This window comes from Mytilus edulis, chromosome 4 (genome assembly GCF_963676685.1).
Source record: "Mytilus edulis chromosome 4, xbMytEdul2.2, whole genome shotgun sequence".
Lineage (NCBI taxonomy): Eukaryota > Metazoa > Mollusca > Bivalvia > Mytilida > Mytilidae > Mytilus > Mytilus edulis.
Window position 1 is genome coordinate 86,773,178 of NC_092347.1, and position 5,377 is coordinate 86,778,554.

Consider the following 5,377-nt stretch of genomic DNA (forward strand, 5'->3'; position numbering starts at 1 on the left):
AAGGGGTAAATTACAGGCTTCTGACTTCGGAACAGGCACATACATACAGAATGTGGCTGGGATAAATATGTTAGCGGGATTCCAACCCTCCCCTAACCTGGGACAGTGTTGTAACAGTACAGCATATAAAGAACGAAAAATTCACATCAGTTGAAAAAGGTTGTTGTTTGCTCTTTGGTCGGGTTGTTGTCTCTTTGACATATTCCCCATTCCCATTCTCAGCTTTAACTCATCAGATGGATACAAATAGAAATATTACACAGAGTGGACGTGGCCGTGTACTTTTTATACGAACAACAAAAAGACATTAAGTACAGATCTGAGAGTACTCTTGGGCCAAGAGTCTTGGCTACGGACAGATAGTACAAACCCACTGAATACTAATAAAAAAATCATACTTACATGTACATGAACCTATACGAAATGATATGAAATTAAATAAATCTCTAATACCGTTTTTTAGTTTGAAATAATTGTATTTAACTTAAATGTCTTTAATATTTCTAATGTTTCTTATGTTAAAAAACATCCATTCCAAAATTTTTATTTTTTAAAAAAAAAAAGTCATCAAATGTTTTCATTTTGTTTCTTTAAATTCATAATAATTTAACCCTAAAATTTAGCTATTTTTTTCTAATAAAAAAGTGATAAAAATGTTTCAATTTTATCAAGTTCACTAATTATTTTTATCAGTTAAATACTTATAAAAACACCTATTGTTATTATATAAACATCCATTGAAATATTTTTGTTGGCATTCAAGGAATAGGTTACATATAAAATGTTGGCATTCGAGGAAGACACCGTTTTAAGGAGGACAGTAACATAGTTCGTCCAAAAGGTTAACAACATTTCGAAAAAGGACCAAAATATCATCCTTCAACTTAAATAAATTGGAAATAAAGGTAAAAGTAGTATACCACTTTTCAAAAGTTATAAATCGATTGAGAAAAAGAAATAAAAAAAATCCGCGTTACAAAATAAAACCGATGGAAACATCTTACCTATACGAAGTTAAGAACATACAAAGAATTCCAGGTTTAAAAAGCTGGAAACAGTGTCGTCAGGTTATTAATGACACTTTGTTTTATTGAATTTGTTTTTGTGTAAACCTAAAAAACATCTGATATAATAAAGTTTTAAAATGTCATCAGAGACAAAATGGTGTAAATGAAAGCAACTTTTATTCACCGTACGGCCTTCAACAATGAGAAAATCCGTCCATTGTACAAACGTAGTTATTTGTTAGTCGCATACTTTCTTAAAAATACCCACTGAATAATGGTTTACAATTTGTCTTTTTCAATTACTTGTCTATTTAACCTTTAACAGGATGATATTTCTCTCATTTGAATTGTTTGACAGTTTGTCGTGTCATAATTTGTTTTACTGACTATATACGGTATTAATTATGCTAATTGGGGAAAGCCATATCCTGAATTGCAGTTGCTTAGATCCACGACTCCCATTGGTAATCGTTTCAACATTATTTTCTTAAAATTTACTATCATTATAAAAGTTCGAAAGAAGTTTTTATTTTACAAAAAACAAGATAAAAGAACAGAAATATTAGGGACAATATTACCTTGAAGTGTAACTTTAGTTTTTCTTTATTGTTGGGTTGCTGTCTGATTGACAAAAACCCACATTGTTATCTCTTTGAATTCCGATGTCATATGATTTCCATTTAATATTCTATCAAAGGTCTTCGTCGTGTTCAAAATATCGGTACTATTTCACTCCAATTTGATGAAAAAAGTAGTAGGGACGGATCAGTTTGAGGCACTACAAAAACACAGGGCGCTAGGGCGCTGACGTCATATGCGCATGCCTCGCCCCCAATATAATATATGGGCATATACTAGCCCTAATGACGTCAGCGGAAGTAAGGAAGATGAATCACGACGGATGGACGCAGGTCATATTTGGTCATGACGCAACCATGAATCATCAGGATGCAAGATCGGGGCATGATTCACTACATGACAATACCATGATACATGTACGTATGAAAATTCGAGAAGTATTTTTTCTGTTCGTTATGATGTTTTATGCAACCACAAAAACGCAAGGCGCTAAGGCGCTGACGTCATATGAACAGCATTACTCACGTAGATCTTTGCCAATTCTAGTATGAAGGGCTATATATCAAAACGGAAGCACCAGATGTCGGATTATGACTCTTGGACCACCATATGATGAATTCCATATATGGAAAGCGACCACAATACCCTATGACCATATATGAAAATTATGACCAAATTTGGTAAAAACCTTATTTTCACTCAAAATAAACATACATGACCATATATGGAAATTGACAAAATAACCTATGACCATATGGGACAATACCCCTAATGCGCCTTCAAATGAGGAACACAAAAGTCACGTGTAAACAAAAAATCTCTGTGTAGTGATATTTTACACATTTCTATGATAAACAAATGACTGAGCTGAACCATTAGTGTTAATTTAGAAAGTAAGAGAACACAGAATAAATGTGTAAAAACCATGGAGCTATTAAATGTGTTCAAAGTATTAAAATTTCAAAGAACTTATTGTGTTAAAAATGGGATTTTTTACCATGAGGAGCCACATCGCAAAAGGATACTCGGGGTTTGCTAAATTACGGAAAAATGAATCACACTTCGTACCCCGAAAATTTAACCACATATGTGAAAATGTCTCAGCTTCGAAACAAGCCATCATACATACACAAGTTTACGATATGGGCTGAGCAACAGAAGAAAACGTTACCATTACGGCCTATGGAGAAACAATTGCGCATATTGCCCCATCTTCTAAGAAAAGATCCAGAGATATCTTTAGATAATTTCACCTTGTACACCACAGAAAATTGTGAAAATTATGGTTAGTAGTTTTTTATTTATACCTAGTTATCATAAATGATTTAAGACAAATATTATTGATACAGAACAGCAAAAATTCAATGAAATTTTCGCTTTTAAAATGCATTACTGGCACGGGGCTGAACACTTTTTTTAGGCACACTCATAACTTTGTTTACCCCCGAGAGATCCGAAAGGAATTGTTTATTTAATTGAAAAAGACAAGAAAAAACTTACATGTAATATATATAAATTGTAAGTAAACATGACACAATATAGTCTTTGTTATGTAATTATCACTCTGGTCTACAGGAATAGCTGATAATCAAGGGAGATAACACACTTCACACGACTAAAGTGAGATACATTAGCACATGTGCTTTTATCCAATGATTTGACCCTGGTCAGTAGATATCATATGCAAATAAACAGAAAAAAACCATGTACATGTATTAAGTAAATCATGAAATACTACTGTTAATGCACACGAGCAAAACACAAGATATTGTCATTTCTCAGTGAAAAAGGGGGAGGGTCAAACCTTCTTGAAAACAATATTGCTATTCAACTACATGTATTAAGCTAGTTAGCTACTACTCATTGCTTCTAATATAAACAGTTTAAATGAAGGTGGCTAAGCCACAAGGGAGAAGCATTTTTCTTTCTTTGTGATAAAACTTTCAAGAATTAGATTTTTCTCTCTCAATATTACTTATGTATTTAAATTAAATGATAACACAGCCTGAGTAAATTTTTTTGTCTTATTTCAGTTCCAGACATATCATTACTTTTAAACATGAGATGGCAAACTAAAGGTTTTAAAAAGTCCTGAATAACTGGTAAGCATTTTGATTTATAAGGTAAGCTCTAAATTATTTATTTATGGTATTTGTGCAAATGAAATTACAGTCGGAATGTTAGAAATATGCTTATATGAAAACTGTTGCTATGGTCTTGATATTAAATGAAAAGGCTTGGTTACTGATCTTTTCGACTCAACATTTCGAGTTAAATCTTGCGGCAACTGATTCTCATGTAACACTGCAAACTCTATTTAGCACTATTTTGATCTGTCGTTATTTAATGACGCCATAATACGTGTGATGTCACAATGTTTCCTTTAATACCTCATGTGGATTTCTCACCAATAAAGGGTTTTCACTGAAATACATGTAAAAAGCCTTTTTTTCTCAAATAGAATTATGTGAATGGACAAGTTTTGAAAATTTGCACTTTATTGCACTCTAATTACATGATAAGAATGACTTTCCCAGTAGTTTTGAGGGGTTTCCACAGTATTATATACCAGATGTCCACTAGTAAGAATAGTTATTTTTTTTAATTTTTTTTTTTATGAAATCTACATTTTTGCATAATTTCTCTGTCAAAATGCACTTTAAGACACAAGAAAATGTTATGGAATGCTTTAATAGGGTCTGTGTATTGTAATTTAAGGTTATCATCAGAAGTTTTGTCCTTGTTTGGACTAGTAAAGGTATACTGGAAGAAATTAATTGTACATACACGTTGTATTAAAAATAAATGAATAAAGCGATAAAAATGTCATTGCCATATAGTGTTGAAACGACTTTATTTTTTTTTCAGAAATGGACAAAAATACACAGATTTATTCATAATGTCATACCGATGAAGATCACCTAAAAATATTTGGAAAAATCAGAACTAAGGATTTCAATATGGGACAATACCCCTAATGCGCCTTCAAATGAGGAACACAAAAGTCACGTGTAAACAAAAAATCTCTGTGTAGTGATATTTGACACATTTCTATGATAAACAAATGACTGAGCTGAACCATTAGTGTTAATTTAGAAAGTAAGAGAACACAGAATAAATGTGTAAAAACCATGGAGCTATTAAATGTGTTCAAAGTATTAAAATTTCAAAGAACTTATTGTGTTAAAAATGGGATTTTTTACCATGAGGAGCCACATCGCAAAAGGATACTCGGGGTTTGCTAATTTACGGAAAAATGAATCACACTTCGTACCCCGAAAATTTAACCACATATGTAAAAATGTCTCAGCTTCGAAACAAGCCATCATACATACACAAGTTTACGATATGGGCTGAGCAACAGAAGAAAACGTTACCATTACGGCCTATGGAGAAACAATTGCGCATATTGCCCCATCTATAGAAATCATGACCAAATTTGGTAAAAACCTTATTTCCGTTGAAAAATCAAAATAAAATACATGACCATATATGGAAACCGACCAGATACCCTATGATCATATATGGAAATGATGACAAAATTTGGAAAAAAACTTTTATTTTCACCCAAAAATTAAAATAAACATATATGCCCATATATGGACAGCAGGTCACGTGATCGTATCGAGGAACGTTAACTCTGGTACAAAACAAGGGAAGCAACTCTGTATATATATCTCTCGTGGAGTGACAATTCAACGAGGCAAGGTCACGTGATCGTATCGAGGAACTCTGATACAAAAAAGGGAAGCAACTCTTCATGATGTGAACATCAATCACCGATTAATCGT

General features: G+C 32.6%; 1 long non-coding RNA gene across 1 annotated transcript; it reads left to right on the plus strand.

The window, feature by feature from the left end:
* The first annotated feature begins 2,347 nt into the window (after window positions 1–2,347).
* LOC139520883 (uncharacterized) lies at window positions 2,348–5,000 on the plus strand. The gene is made up of 3 exons (XR_011663968.1): window positions 2,348–2,871; window positions 3,620–3,688; window positions 4,455–5,000. It is a non-coding gene; the product is annotated as an uncharacterized lncRNA (long non-coding RNA).
* The last annotated feature ends 377 nt before the right edge of the window (window positions 5,001–5,377 follow it).